This window comes from Quercus suber, unplaced genomic scaffold (genome assembly GCF_002906115.3).
Source record: "Quercus suber isolate HL8 unplaced genomic scaffold, Cork oak 2.0 scaffold_89, whole genome shotgun sequence".
NCBI classification, from domain to species: domain Eukaryota; kingdom Viridiplantae; phylum Streptophyta; class Magnoliopsida; order Fagales; family Fagaceae; genus Quercus; species Quercus suber.
The window spans coordinates 14,673-31,751 of NW_027069554.1; the positions used below are offsets into that span (position 1 = coordinate 14,673).

A 17,079-nucleotide genomic window follows, 5' to 3' on the forward strand; every position below is an offset into this window, starting at 1 on the left:
GGGTGGGGCAAGATTTTAGACCCACACCCCGGGGCGGGGGGGGGGTGGGTTTACCCTTTTTAGACCCCCCCCCCCCCCCCCCGCCCCATCCCCACCCCGCCCCACATTATAAAGGTTAAATTGTAATTTTTTCATACCCTAAAACCCTACATTTAAATAAAAATATCATCAACTTATTTTATTCTACCTAACGTGGCTCTACCTTTTTTTTCTCTCTAGCAAAGTTGGAAATAAGGTACCAATTTTAAAGTTTTTTTTTTTCTTTATTACAAATTTATATACTATTGAATTACTGATTTCATTCGTGATTCATACATCTTTCTCAACTTACTTTTCATCATGAATATAATATAATTTTTTTTTAATGGGGTAAGGGTCTGAAGCTCTAAATATTTGTCTGTGTCATTGTTTTTGTAATTTTGTGTGGGCATTTGGCTCATTGGCTGTTATAAAATATAAGGTACGCCGTCACACACCCCTTTTTCTCTTAACGCTTGGAATTCCCATTAGGATTTCACTTTGCTTAACAACATTGCTTCTTTATGCTTGTCAAAATCCATATCTATTTTACAAGCTGGGTTTTTGTTTTTGAATTTTCATGTTAGAAATATGAGGTGGTGAATGGAGAACAAGATGATGAGGAATATGTTTCCCTATTGGTTTGATTGCCGATATGATGACATCAATCATGTATTAGGAGTTTGGATTATTTTATTGTGTCATACTATGAGATTTTTCTTGTGATATTGTCTTGTTAAACACTTAGAAAATATTATTTAGTTTTTGCTAAAAAATAGTTTGATTTGATAGGATAAATTTATTTATAATTTCAAGTATATTTTTATTATTGAAACATGTCATTTTATTTGGAAAAATGGTAATAGCTGTAGGGAAAATTAACAAGAAATAAAGTTTTACGATGTAGGGTGGGGCCTCGCGGGTCTTCACGGGGCTTTAAGGGGTGGGGATGGGGTAAGAAATTTTCCCCGTCATGCGGGGCGGGGCGGGGATGGGGCAAGAAAAATCTATGCGGGGCGGGGGCGAAGATCACATCCTTCGGCCCCGCCCTGCCCCATTGCCATCCCTAGTCCCCATCTATTTCATTGAACATCTCCCAGTACCTATTTGAGTACATTTTCAAGGTCTCCCTCTCTCGCAGGGTCATAGACAATAGGGAATCTAAGGGCCAAGGAACCCTACTACATGTAATAAAGTAAGATCCAAACACCCGGATAAGTTCCTTAAAGGAATCTATAAGACCCACTTCCAGACCATTAAACCATCTCATTGCCACAAGTCCCAAACTAGATGGGAACACCTTGCACATCAAGGCCTTATTCTTGGAATGCACAGCCATTCTCTAGTTGAAGTGGCTCACATGCTCTACGAGGTCTGTTCGGCCATTATACATGGTGAAAGTTGACTGAGTAAAACGTCAAAAAAGTTTCCCCCTTCAATTCCGCGCATGAAAGGTGATCTAAAAATTTGATTTAACGCCTTGTTTATAGCGTCATTTCTCAAGCCTTTGCAAGATGAATTCTTACTTCTGCTCTCCCAATGGCTGTCCTCATCACACGAGAAAGACTCACTAGAGGGAGTCCTTGACCTAGGCCTATAACTGCCATCTCTATCTTTGTTAGAAGAGAAATCAGAATTGAAAGGAGTCAGTCTTCGTCATTCGCGGCGCAACCTCCTTTTAAAATGATCAATCTCTAGTTGCATGGCTCTGGTGTTCTCTTCATGAGAAAGGTGGCTCCCGCTTCAAGACTGGCTCTTGCTAGTATGGGTGGTATGCACACTAACCTCTCAGTCCTTTCTTCGCCCAAGATTAACAAAATGATCTTGGTGTTGGGACCTCATAGATTCCTTCCGATTCGGACCTAAACCTACCAATATTGAATGTTAAATTCCCTACAGCACCAGAATTTCCCATAGACGGCACCAATTGTAAGTGCAGTTTTTTGTCTCCTAGGCCCAAAGAGTCCAATACAATGAATTTGTAGAAAGTGAGTTAGAAAACTAGTCTCTAAAAAGTTAGGTCACAACTATAATGGATCCAGATCACAATGAAGCAAAGATAGACTGATTTTATCTAAAGAAAATCATCCTTGGCAGGATCCGAGAAGATCAATTCTTGTATATATTACTTAAATTTGATTACAAGTACAGCTCTTGTTGTTACAGTGTTTTTCTCTTAATTCTCTCATCCTCTTCCATCTGGGTCTCATTTCTTTTATCTCTACCTTTCACATGTACATTAGATTGCTAGTGTTGATCCTTGTTCCATCAGCACTTTTCTGAAGTCTTTGGGTGTAGCTGTAAGGCTGAAAAGTACTGTTTAGATATCACTTCCTCATTAATGCGATCAAAAAGTTAGTTATAGAGCATTCAATGCGGTGATAGTAGTTTTCTCTTAGATATTTCACAGCTCCCATTTGTCCTGTACATTCATAATGCATATCTTTGTCAATAGAATTTCCTAGAATGTTACTCTTGATGACAGAACACACCTTCTAATCTCTACTTCATTTAGCCGAGGAGATAATCCTCCTCAGCCTACCTTCCCCAGTTTTCTCATTTGTAGCTTGCTCGTGGAATTCTGAGTCTTACATCTTTATTACTGTTTATCTGTCCTCGGACCACTAAGCATCCTCAAACAAGGCTCAAGGCCCAACATATATTCTTAGACCTCTTATCCCTACAATGAAAATAAAAAATTATAAAAAAAATAACTAATCTCTCTTTCAAATTTAAAAACTATTATTTTTTAGGAAATATAATTATATGAGTAAAATATTTCCTAAAATATATTTTAATTTTGAAAAAAAAATGCTTTCATTCTATTGTCTTCAGAGTTTTATTATTATGTTTTCTCCAAACAAATAAATAGTAATAAGTATTACATTACAACATCTTTTATTCCTTGTAATACCTATTCTTATTCCTATATAATTACCGTTATAGTCTGCCAAACGTACCCTAAATAAATAAATAAACTAGTTTAAAAACCAAGATTTAAGTTTAAAGGCTACATTATGGAATGAGAAGCTGTTAGCGAGGCACCCATTCTACCTAAGAATAACAAGGAAGTGCCCCAAGAGGGGTGGCCAAGTGGTAAGGAGCCCGCGCAAATGTGCAATGATCCCTCGTTCGAACCCTAGTGGGTACTAGGGATAGGAGGTGGGAGCACTCATGCATTGCGCCTTACTACTAGCTTTCTTGAGGTGCTAGGTTGATGTTTGTGGCACCCTAGTCACAGTAGTTATGGTTCAATCCAACACTCCCTATCGGGAGGTGCCCCATGGTCACGCCCAAAGAGATGAGTCACACACAGTTGCCCTCAATCTCCTAGGATTTATGTACAAATACACATCCAATTCACTTATTCCATTGTTAATTATTAAATATATTATCACAACTGAAATTTAACATCAATGAATAAAAATAATGCTTATCATATGATCATATTTATATTGCCATAATGATAATTTTATATAGCAATCATCTAATCTTTTTATGTCTGGATCTATTTCTAACATTCATGCTTACTATATTGCAATCATCTTGTTGGGGAGATAAAATACCTTGAAAAGATTCCTTGAATAATTAAATAATATATAAAGATACACTTTAACCCAAAAGACCTAAACCCAATGAATATGTATTCAATTATGTTATTTAATGGTATGTTTGGATAGCTTATTTGTGAAAACTAAAAAACACTATAGCAAAATAATTTTTAAAGATGTGAATAGTACTGTGAGACCCAAATTTACCTAGAAATATGCATTTTGCTGAGTTTGGTGATCCGTGAACAGTACCCATATAACCCACTAAAAACACACTGATTGAGCAAAATGTCCAATCCAAACGCACACTAACTACCCATTCTTCTCATCATTATTCAATATAGAACTTCACTCACACGTGTAACCCAACACTAGGGATGGACCCAGATGGGGGCCTAAGGGAGCCCGAGCCCCCCCGGGCAAAAAAAAAATATTAGCAGCTTAAAATTTTCAAATATATAAGCTTGGGCCCACCTTAGTTTTTAGCTCAGGCCCCCTCATGAATTCGTAGCCCAATCGGCCCCCCCTCATGAAGTATATTTACAGCCCATATATTTACACATATGTTGAAAAACTGAGCAAAACCTAACAGAGAAAGTGAAAGTCTAAAAGACGAAGGAAAAAAAGGGGGGCGGGTCTAAAAAGTGTAAACCCATCCCCGCCCCGCCCCGTGGTGTGGGTCTAAAATCTTGCCCCATCCTCACCCCACCACCTTTGCGGGGCGGGAAAAACCCGCACCAGGCGAAGCGGGGAGGGGCGGGTCTAGCGGGGCGGGGCAAAATTGCCATCCCTAATGGGGACTTTGATGACGTGGCCAGAGAATGGCTGTGCATTCCAAGAATGAGGCTTTAATGTGCAAGGTGTTCCCATCTAGTTTGGGACCTATGGCAATGAGATGGTTTGATGGCCTGGGAGTAGGTCCTATAGATTCCTTTAAGGAACTTATCTGGGTGTTTGGATCTTGCTTTATTACATGTAGTAGGGTTCCTCGGCCCTTAGATTCCCTATTGTCTATGACTATGCGAGAAAGGGAGACCCTGAAAATGTACTCAAATAGATACTGGGAGATGTTCAATGAAATAGATGAGGACTTTGATGACGTGGCCTTGAGAACCTTTAAGGTTGGCCTATTTGCCGAGCATGGCTTGAGGAAATCTTTGACCAGGAAACCTACTAACAGCGTACATCAACTCATGGACCGAATTGATAAGTATAAGCGGGTTGAGGGGGACCAACAATAAGGGAAAGGAAAGGCTAAGATTATCCCTCAAGAAAGGAGGGATTTCAGGTCGGACTGATACAACAATAACTGGCCTCGAAGAGACTTTGCTAGGTATTCGGGGTCTGCCACTATTTAAATGGTTAACACGGTGTTCCGAGAGTCAGTACACCAAGTCTTGGAGAAAATAAAAAACGAGCCATTCTTCAAATGACTAAATAAGATAGGAGGAGACCCCATGAAGTACAACCAAAACCTTCATTGCCAGTATAACTAGGATTGAGGGCACACCATCGAAGATTGTAGAACTTTGTGGAGTCACCTAGAGCAGCTGGTTAGAGAAGGGAGGCTTAAGCAATTTTTACATCAGCCCAATGGGCAAGGGGGCCAGATAGGATTGGGATCTCGAAGAGATGTTTCTTCGAGAGCCCATTTGGGCACAATTAATGTCATCCTCGCTGCTTCAGGGAGGACTAGTTCTCATCCCTCTAGCGTGATGTCTGTGGTACGGCCACTTGCCAAGGACTTTAACTATGAGCCGAAGAGGGCTAAGATGGAGATCGACCAGCGTTAAGCTTTTCGGATGAAGATAAAGTCAGAACCATACAACTACATAATGACGCCTTAGTGGTCACCCTCAGGATAAGGGGTACGATGTGAAGAGGATGTTGGTGGATTAGGGTAGCGAGGCGGAGATTATGTATCCTGATCTGTACAAAGGGCTAAACTTAAAACCTAAAGATCTAATAGCTTATGATTCACCTTTGCTATGCTTTGACGGGAGAGTTGTTCTCTCAAGGGGTCAGATTAGACTACCTGTGCAAGCAGGCTCAGAGGTCGTAGAGATGGATTTTATTATGGTAGATACTTATTCTCCCTACACAACCATTGTAGCAAGGCCCTGACTTCATGCCCTAGGAGCCGTTTCCTCCACTCTCTAGGAGTTATTTCCCCCACTCTATATTTGAAAGTGAAATATCCATCTGGGGATAGGATTGAGGAGCTGGTTGGAAGCCAGTCTGTGGCAAGGCAGTGTTTGGTGATTGCAATTTTGCATTAGCTTGAAAATAAGTCCTCGGCCTCTACTCAAGTGAGCTTATAGCAATTAAGGATCCCAATGCCATCCATGGACATGGTGTCAGAAGGGGCAAGTTGTGAGGGACTAGAAAAGGTGATTATAAATGATGATAATGAGAATTTTTTTTAGGTCGGAGCTCAGTTACCTCTTTAGGAGAAGGAATACCTGATGTCGTTTCTTAGAAGAAATATTGATGTGTTTGCATGAAGTGCTTATGAATCCCCTGAAGTAGACCTAGATCTCATTTGTCATCATCTAAATGTTAACCCAGCGGTTGTCCCCAGGAAGCAACCATCTTGGCGCTCATCTAAAAAGCATTTCGAGGCTGTCAAAGAAGATGTGCTCAAGATTAAGTGGGCTGGGGCTATTAAGGAGGTGTTCTACTCTGAGTGGCTAGCCAATACTGTTGTGGTAAAGAAGAAGAGTGGAAAGTGGCGAGTATGTGTTGACTTCACAGATTTGAACAAGACTTGCCCAAAAGACCCTTTCCCATGCCTCAGATAGATTAGTTGGTGGATGTGACTGTAGGCCATCGTCGGTTGAACTTCTTAGATGCCTTTTAAGGGTACCATCAAATACCACTGGTTATAGGTGACCAAGAGAAGACAGTTTTTGTTATTCTTATTGAAAATTACCACTATAAGGTGATGCCCTTTGGATTGAAGAATGCGGGGTCTACCTATTAAAAGATGATGACCAGGATGTTCGAACCATAATTAGGCAAAAGTATTGAGGTTTATATAGAAGATATGGTAGTGAAGAGTAAGGTGGTGTCCGAGCACGTGGGAGACCTCAAGAATATCTTTGAAATACTAAAGAAACACAAACTGTGCCTCAATGCGTCTAAATGCTCTTTTGGCGTTGGGTCTGGTAAATTTCTGGGCTATATGGTCACTCATCGAGGAATTGAGGTCAGTCTTGATCAGATTAAGGTAATTAATAGTTTACAGCCACCCCGAAATCCCAAGTAGGTTCAGAAGTTGACAGGGATGGTTGCTACCCTAAACCGATTTATCTCTCAGTCGGCAGGCAAGTGCAGACCTTTCTTCCAATTGTTGAACAAGTGGAAGGGATTTGAGTAGACCAAGATGCCTTTCCAGTAACTTAAGGAATACCTTTCTTGGCCACCTGTTATGTCCAGGCCTGAGATGGATGAGGTTTTGTTTGCCTACATTGCTGTGGCTTCCTATACCATGAGCTTAGTGCTAGTACGGGGTGACAATAGTGTATAGAGGCCGGTCTACTACATGGGCAAGTCTTTGCATGAAGTAGAAGTTCATTATTTACCATTAGAGAAGGCCATTTTAGCAGTAGTACATGCTACACGCAAACTTCCTCATTACTTCCAATCCTATACAATTATTGTTTTAACCTAACTTTTGCTTCAATCCCTACTTCGAAGTGCTGATTACACAAGAAGGATTGCTAAGTGGGGTACGATCTTAGGGGCTTTTGATATTAAATACATGCCTTGCACCTCTATCAAGGGCCAGGTCCTTGCGGATTTGGTAGTCAAGTTTGCTGAATCCCCATTAGAAGAGGAGATAGAGAAGCAGGACATGGATGGAAAATTAGTTGGCATAGTTTCCTTACAAGAACCTCTATCCTAGAGGGTATACGTTGATGATGCAGCAAATTAAAGAGGATCTAGAGTAGGGCTAGTTCTAATATCTCCTGAGAAGACCACTATTGAGAAATTCTTAAGATTAGGCTTCTTGGCCACAAACAATGGGACTGAATATGAGTTATTGGTAGGATTGGCTATGGTTCAAAAATGGGAGGAAAAATAGTGAAAATATTCTTAGATTCAAGGCTGGTTGTGGGCTAGGTTCAGGGAAAGTTGGAGGCCAAGGACGTGAAAATACAAGAATACTTAAATCAGGTCAGGCACTTACAATCAGGGTTTGAGTCTTTCAACTTACTACAAATCCTTAGAAGCGGAAACACCTATGCTGATTCTCTGGACACTCTTGCAATCTCTTTGACACAAAGCTTGCCTTAGACTATTCTTGTTGAAGACTTGTGTAAACCTACTGAGATGAAGAAAGAGATGGTCCATATTCATCAAATTAGAGTGGGACTTAGCTGGATGGACTCTATCGTGCTATTCCTTAAGGAGGATATCTTACTCGAGAAGAAGTCTGAGGTTGACAAAGTAAGAAAAAAGGCTCCTTTGTTTTTGCTGTCGGAGGACCAAAAATTATATAAGCGCTCTTTTTTCGGACTATATTTACTATGCATACACCCTGAGGCATTAAAGCTACTTTTGGAGGAGTTACATGAAGGGATTTATAGAAGCCATATAGGAGGTAGACCTTTATCTCATAAAGCCCTTACTTAGGGATATTGGTGGCCTAACATGCAGAAGGAAGCACAAGAGTATGTGAAGAAGTGTGACTAGTGTCAAAGATTTACCCCAAACATTCATCAAGCAGGGGGTGTCCTTAATCCTTTGTACAGCCTTTGGCCTTTTGCTCAGTAGGGCTTGGATATTGTAGGGCATTTTCCTAAGGCAACAGGAAATAGGAGATGACTGCTGGTTGGCACAGATTACTTCACTAAGTGGGTTAAAGTTGAACCATTGGCAAATATCAGGGATGTGAATGCCAAAAGATTTGTGTGGAAAAACATTGTCATTTGGTTTGGGATCCCCCATACCCTCATCTCAGACAATAGTTTTCAGTTTGATAGTAAAACTTTCAAAAGATACTGTTGTGACCTATGAATTACGAATAGGTATTCCACTCCTGCTTATTCACAAGGGAATGGACAAGTCGAGACTGTCAATAAAGTCATAGTGAATGGACTCAAGAAGAGGCTGGATGATGCAAAAGAAAAATAGGTGGAAGAGCTGTCACATGTCTTTTGGACATATCGAACTACTCCTCACAGGTCAATAGGGGATAGGAGTGATATTGGGTCGGGTCGGGTCGGGTCGTGTTTACTGTGACCTAAAACCCGACCCGATAAAAATTGGGTTTAACTGTCTGAGACCCGACCCAACTCAAAAAATCGGGTCAATTTTCTGGGTCTCAGGTCAGGTCTCGAGTTGGACTTGTGGGCAAGTGAATTTGTTCGTTGAACCCTTGGTCTGATTCGTTGAGCTTACTCTCATCTCTTATTAACTCTCAAGTCTTATTTACAGCCTTTAGTTCTTGTCAAATGGCCTACCAACAACGGGTCCCACCCAATTCCTTGGACCAACAATAGCAACTGGCAAACTGAATTCCTCTCTTACTTTCCAATGTACTTGTCCTTTAGCCTTTAGTTTTTCTCTGTCAAATGGCTACTACCTCAATCCACTCAATTCCTCTCTCCTCCATAAAAGACTCCTCAGTGTTCAGACTCTTTCTCACGCACTTACTCTCTTCTTTTTTCTTTTTTCTTTTTGAAAATGCTCACCCACTTACTCTCATTGACAGTACAAACAATCTCAAAAATACAGCAAGCAAAATTAAAACCACTATCTCTTACTTTCTCACATGCTTTGTTTCTCTCAGAACTAGAAGTCCAGAACCAGAGCATAGAGCGCCTAGCTTTCTCTTGCCCCTTCTTGTTCATTTCTCTCCTTGCATTCGCAGGTAAAATCACAAGCCTAAGGCTTTCTCATTTTCTTTTTTTGTTTCACTGAAGTATTTGACTAACAAAGAGTATGATTTTTTTCAAAAAAAAAAAATCGAGTTCAGAAGTAGGATATATATGACCCAACGCCGACCCGACATTGACCCGAATTTGAAAATAACCCGAAATTAAGACCCGAAACTTGACCCAAATATTATCAGACCCGTCCAAAACTTGTCGGGTCGGTCGGGTTTTTGAGTGGATTGGGTCCATTGCTCAGTCCTATCAGGGGAGACACCTTTTTCAATGACTTATGGGGCTAAAGCTGTGATTTCTTTGGAGACTGGATTCCCAACACTGAGGACGAGTTCTTTCACTCTGAGCAATAATGATGGACTGTTAGGTTAAGGCCATTAGTGCCTGGAAACTTGGTATTAAGAAAAGTTTTAGGTACTGCAAAGAACCCAGAATAGGGGAAATTAGGGCTTAACTGGGAAAAGTCATATCACATCACTTCGGTGGTTGGAATATGTGTGTATTATCTTAAAGATCTAGATGAAAATGTTGTACCACACCCTTGGAATGTAAATAACCTGCGAAGTTACTATTATTAATGAAAGATAGCTCTGCCATGTTTTCATTTATGATATTATATGTTGCGTCTATTACTTGTTTGAATATTAAGCAGAACCTAGGTTATACCTAGCTCCTCGGACCATATAACTTGGGTAAATTTATATTTTTGATTATTTCGCTAAGTATTAAATAGAATCTTGACCATGCCTGGCTCCTCGGACCACATGTCTTGGGTAAATTCATACTTCACATTAATTCTAAGTGTTAAATAGAACCTTGGTCATGCCTGGTTTCTTAGACCACATATCTTGGGTAAATTAACACTCTCTAATATTTTTTTTAAGTGTTAAACAAAGCCTTGACCATGCTTGGTTCCTCAGACCACATGCCTTGGGTAAATTAATACTCTTTAATATTTTTCTAAGTGTTAAACAGAACTTTGGACATGCCTGGTTCCTCAAACCACATGCCTTGGGTAATTTAACGCTCTATAGTATTTTTCTAAGTATTAAACAGAACCTTGGCCATGCTTGGATCCTCAGACCACATGCTTGGGTAAATTAATACTTCACGCTATTTCTAAGTGTTAAACAGAATCTTGGTCATATCTGGTTCTTCGGACCACATGTTTTGGGTAAATTAACACTCTCTAATATTTTTTTAAGTGTTGAACAGAATCTTGGACATGTCTAGTTCCTCAGACCACTTGCCTTAGGTAAATTAACGATCTCTAGTGTTTGCCTAAGTATTAAACAAGAACCTTGGTTATGTTTGGTTCCTCGAACCACATGTCCTGAGCAAAGTGATACTTCTCATTATTTATCTAAGTGTTATATTTCTCTTTAAAAACTTGGACCCCCCTGTCAATTGCATAGTTTTCAGTACCAGCACATATCCATTCTTCTCATTGTTTATATGCATTTAATTTATTTGAATTAGCAACAATTCATTACTATTAGCTTTTGTTAAAATCTAGGTGTTCATCCTTAAAGGCATCATTGATCTCAAGTCTCATCAGAAGACAAAATGATAACTACACCAATCACAGATAAATATTGCAAAGAAAAGAAAAAAGAGAAAAGTACCACAAAAAAAAAAAAAAGAGTAAAAGAAAAGATCCTAAAACTACGCCTTGGTCCAAGAAATGTCATCCTTGGGATCAGCTGCCTTGGACTTGGACTCAGCATTCTTGGCCTTGGAGACAGCATCCTTGACTGTGAGAGTAGCCTCGGTACCCTTAGCCTCTGGCAGGGACTTGACCTCCTTGTCCTTACCCTTATCCTCAGGCTGAGGACCATCTTGGCCAGCCTCTTTGCCCTTAGCCACCTCAGCCTCCTAGCCTTGGTCACCAGCCTTGTCAGGCCCTTTGGAGACTTCAGAAGGAGGTAGAGAGGCCTAGGTGGTAGAGGACTGCTCAGAAGGGGGAAGGGCAAGAGCAGCGGGAGGAGGGAGCACTAATGGAACTTCTTGGATGTCCTCTGGGTAGAATACGTTCTCAGTGCTCCTCCACTCGGAGGTAGCAGGGACTCCTACTTGATTGAGCGCCTCCGCCCACACCTCCTTGTAGTAGTCCTTGCACACCTCTGCCAACTCCTTTGCCAGATTTTAGTTTCCTGCACCCCATGGTTATAGGATGTTTGCTCCGAAACCTCAGCAGCTTCCTTGGATTTTTGCAGCTCTACCTTTAACTCCAGGACCAGCTGTTTCTGGGTGGCCAATTCTATCTTAGTATGATAGAGCTTTTTGCGTTGGTCTTCAGCCTGGTCTTGGGCATTTTGCAGACCGGTCTCAACACTCTTCCGCGCCCTCTTCTCGGCTGCCAGCTTGGTGGTAAGCTCTTGATTCTTCTGCTTGGCAGAGCCCAAGGCCTTATCGGTCTCGGCGCGGAGGTTAGCCTCAACCTTAGCTTCATTCTAGGCATCCTTGATCTATTCCTCAGCCACAAAGACCTCCTGGATAGCCTGCACATAAGTAACAAAGGAGTTTGTTAAAAAAAAAAAAAAAAAAAGGAAAGAGAGAAGAAAGGAAACCACTCTTGGTAAAGTATGCCAAGGAGCTCACTAGGGCTAGGTCCCTCTTTAGGGACAGGAAAATCTCTGGTTGCCTTATATGCTTCAAGGCATCCATGTCCTTGGGAAGAAGGAGAGGACGCTTTAGAGCCTTAATCACGTGGTAGGAGTGGCCTCTCTGGAACTCCTTGATAGAGGAGTTTTAGGGCACCGCCGTGCCATCTAATTCTAGCTGGGGATTCCAAATTGGATGGCGCAAGTTGGCTGAGTACTCGGCCTCCCTACTTTCCACCGAGGAGGCTGCTGTTTGTCTTTGGCTGTCTTTTGCTGTTTGGGCTTCTTTTGGGGGACCACCTCCCTTTCCTTGGCAGTCCCCTTCTCTTTCCTTTTCTTCTTCAAGTTGGGGATGGGGAGTAGGCCGATTGTAAGAGGAGGAGGGGGAGGAGGAAGAGCAAGAAGGGGTTGAGACTTTGGGACATCCTTGGATGAGGACCCCTTGTTTCTCGCCCCAAGAAGCTCTTTCAGGTTTTTCCTCGGGTTCAGGGCCATCTCGTCTTCCTCTTCGGAGCCGCTGTCTACACACGTAATGATGAGCTATGGGGAACGGGCAATAGAGGATCTGTCTAGTTCGTCCTCTAAATCCAAGAGCTGGATTATGGGTCCTCCCTGTTCCTCATTGTCTTCTTTAAGGCGGAATTGGTCTATCTCAGCCTCAAGTGACAAGCGCAAGAAGGCTGTCTCTTCCCTTGGAGCCTCGACCTCACGGGGGGACGGTGGAAGGGCAGCTCAACTGGCACAACGTCTTCTTGAGCAAGGAACCCGGGTACTAAAACGTCTATCCTACGTAGTCGAGAATCGTTTACCCTGATTGCGTGGCCCACGTCCTGGAAATTGTTTGATAATGGCTCAAAGTTTAGGATGGGGTAGACCACTCTCAGCTGCTTGTCCTCACTCACAAACACCTTGAATCTTAGGACTTTGCTGAGGTCTATGACGTTGACGAGATTAAGGTCGGGCGCTACGTGCCTTTTATTTGCAATAATAGCTGAGAAGCAAAATCACAGTCAGAACGATGAAACCCATCATCAACAAGAAATGAAATACTAAAGGGAAGAGTAGCAAAACTAAAGAACTAAATCTCGTGTCAAGGGACCTAACCTTAGGGCACTCCACTTGGCTTTCTCGCTCTAGTTGGGCAGTGAAGACCGTCGTGCCATTCCCCAAAGGTGATTAGGTACGTAGTTGTCTTCATGCCTTTGTTGGACTTGGGAAGACACGATACAAGCCTAACAATTGAGGACCTAGACTTGAGGTAATACCCCGAGTCAGCGAGCGAATGGCATTCATACATATAGACGACGTCATGCAGGTGATTCTCAAACCCATTTGCTTATTGAGAGCATTGACGCTACCTAAGACTCTAAATAGGTTAGGCGTGCATTGGTGAGGACAAAGCCTATGGGCAATTAAGTAATCTCTGGTTCCTCCTTCTATGAAGGCGATCAAGGGAATGACAACCTCCCCTTCCTTCCTATGTGTAAGCACCTGATCCGAAGCACAAAACTATAGGGAAACTCTCTAAGGAATGTGGTACTTGGCCTTAAAACTCTCTATACTGGCAGGAGAATCTACAAGGTGCTTGAGTCTACCCATCTAAACAAGTTAAGGGGAAGTGAGAGAAATGTTTTTGAAAAGGGAGTGAAGGTTAGAAGGACGAGGAGACTGGCGAGAAGAAAAGAACCTAGGAGTGTGAAAACTTATGAAAATAAGAGTAGGTGACACTTCAGGAGCTTCTTAAGAGTTAGGAGATTTAGGAAGTCTTGAAAGCTTGAGAGTTTGAGAAGTTTTAAGAGTTTACAGATTTGTGAAGTGGAAAAAATAAACCCACCAGGCGCCTTATATAGGAGGTAGAATTAGGTGGGAGTAATCCCGCTCAAAATTTGAGGAGAAATGCCAGTCGTAGGATCTACATCTCACCGTAAGATGCAGGGAACAAAGTGCCACTTGGAGCATTCTATGAAATATTTAAGAGAAAGCTGCTACTATCGCATTGAATGTTCTGTAGCTAACTCTCTAGCCACATTAATGAGGAAGTGATATCTGAATAGTACTTTTCAGCCTTATAGCTACTCCCAAAGACTTTAGGAAGGTGCTGATGGGACAAGGATCAACACTAGCAATCTAATGTACACGTGGAGGGTGGAGATAAAAGAAAGAAGAGAGTATAAAAAAGAAAGGAGACCCAGATGGAAGAGGATGGGAGAATTAAGAGAAAAACACTGTAGCAATATGAGCTATACTTGTAATCAAATTTAAGTAATATATACAAGAACTGATCTCCTCGAATCATGCTGAGGACAATTTATTTTATAGACAAAACCAGTTTATCTTTTCTTCATTGTGACCTGGATCCATTATAGTTGTGACCTAACTCTTTAGAGCTTAGTTTTCTAATCCACTTTCTATAAATTCATTGTATTGGGCTCTTTGGCTTAAATCCTTTTACCTTTTGGGCCTAGGAGACAAAACCTGCACTGACATTCATAATTGTTATGTGCATATGGAAAGTTTGTTTATTTGGAAATATATTAATTTTAGAAATTAATACACTTACTAAGGAATAACTATTACAACTATTGTAAAGATAAATAATTATTCCTTATTTTAAGAAATAACTATTCATAAGGAATAACTATTCCATGTAATAAAAACATAACCAAACTATTGAATAGTTAGATCATAAGAATAACTATGACATTACAGTGCCTATTACAATCTATCAAACCTTTAGTTTTCTGCATTCTATATTGTAACTAGGGCCAAAATCATGTAATTTTTAGTTTTGGTTTCTTTCTTGAACAGTGACATAATTTCAAATATTCACTGAATAAACATGTATTTTCAAGTTTTCTTAATTTTCTTATTTAAATAATTTGGTGCCTAGCTAACAGCTTCTCATTCCATAATGTAGCCTTTAAACTTAAATCTTGGGTTTTAAACTAGTTCTTTCTCTATTTAGTTTTTTGCATTCTATATTGTAACTAGGACCAAAGCATGTAATTTTTAGTTTTAGTTTCTTTCTTGAATAGTGACATAATTTCAAATATTCACTGAATAAAGATGTATTTTCAAGTTTTCTTAATTTTCTTATTTAAATAATTTAAGTGACAATTCCATTCTATAAAGTCCTCAATCTAGGATTATTAAATTATCAGTTGAGTAACCATTTTACAGACACACTACTTCCTTTGAAGAGTGTAACTGTTGGATTTTAATTTTATAACAAGTGCTTGTAAAATTTTAAAATTTGTTCTTCCCCTTGTCTACTCCCCTCTAAATACCTATTATTTACTCAACGATAGCGATATATGTAGGGGTGACCACATGTTGGTCTAGGTCGGGTTTGTGCCCAACTCGTGACCGACCTGACCAAGTCAGATGAACAATTTTCAAACTTGCTGTCGACTGGTCAGAGAGTTAGGTTGAATCGGATGGTTTTTTGCCAGAAGGTGGTAGGGTCTCGGTTGGAGTTGGATTTGGCCGAAAATTGGGCAGATCTAGCCGAAATCCAGTGAATCTCACCGAAAATCGGCCTTGTATGGTGAGGTCTCGCTGGATTTGGCGAGATCTAACTGAGAAATTCTTTAGACGATGGAGATTGGCAGCCTTTTTGGTGGTAGAATCGGTTAGGTCGGTTGAAATCGGGTTCAGATGCAAGGACCTGCCTATTGACCCTTCAGAATCGGGTCGAGTACCTCAAAAACCGCCACCAACCCGTCACGGGAGTCGAATCGGGCGGTTTCCGGATCGGGTTGGTCGGAATTTTAAGTGGATTAGGTCAATGGGTTGTCTTGGACAAGCCTAGATATATGATCAAGAGACATGGCTCTCTAGCTACAAAAAAAGAATAACCAAAATGGTTAGTAGGTGGCGAAATAAGAGCGAATAGAATTAATAAGGATTAAAGTAAGTGAGTAAAAAAATATTATAAAAGAATTTTAACTATTTTAATGCAAATATGGTTTTCTCATAGATTTTTTTTTTTTTTTAATTTATAAACTATGGATTTGTAATAGAAAATAAGAGGCTGAAAAAAAGGTATGATAATTGATTATGATCATAAACCTTAGTAGGCTAATTTAAAATGGTACAGGTTGAATTCAATAGCTTGATTTAGGGTTGAGTTGGCTTTAATTACGCCAAGACCTCATAAATTGGATCTGGTAATGTTTATTGTTTACCATTTGGGTTTCAATGGGTTAACATAGGAATATAGGATCCAAAGGGTAAACATAGGTAGAGGTGTTCACCAAACTGCAAAAATTTCACCAAAACTACCCATAAAATGGCATAATTGCATTGCATTGTATGGTGCAATGCAGTTTGCGGTTTTATAATAAGAAAGCCACACAAACCGTACAAACCCTCTCTATATATTAATATATTTATTTATTTTTAATATTAAATATATTATTAATAGTTTAATAATCCTAGTTTTCAAAAACCAGAAAAATAGTTCAATAACCCTAGCAAGTGTTGATTAGGAAAGCCAGCCCAAAATAAAGAATAACTAGTTCAATAATTTAAAATTTGGCTCAAAACAAAGGGAAAAATTAGTTTTGGACTACACAGGAAAAACCCAAAATTTGAAAAATAAACCGGCTTCAAATTGCATCTTATATACCGCACTGCACATGTGACCGCGAAAATAAAATGTGGTACGAATATAGTTTTGGCTAAACTGTATCACACCATACATGTGATTACAAAAATGAGGTGTAGTGCAGTTATGATTTTGGCTAAACCACATTACAAAGTATGGTATTAAAAATGGCTCCAAAAGCATACCGCACTGCGAACACTTCTAAACATAGGTATGAATAAGGGGGTTTTGGCATCCATGAAAAAGGATTATAACCTGACCTCAACCTACTATAATTGGACCCGGATCCATTAACTAGACTGAACCCAAAGGATAAAAATAAGAATGGACCGAGAAAAATGGATAAAACTAAATTCGACCCACTAGAACAATGGGTTTACCCATGGGTCAAGCGGTTTGGCCCC

The 17,079-nt window shown here is 40.3% G+C and overlaps 1 non-coding gene across 1 annotated transcript; it reads left to right on the forward strand.

The window, feature by feature from the left end:
* The first annotated feature begins 626 nt into the window (after positions 1-626).
* Positions 627-712, forward strand: LOC111996542 (small nucleolar RNA Z102/R77). Its single transcript, XR_002881259.1, has one exon. It is a non-coding gene; the product is annotated as a small nucleolar RNA Z102/R77 (small nucleolar RNA).
* Positions 713-17,079: the final 16,367 nt, after the last annotated feature.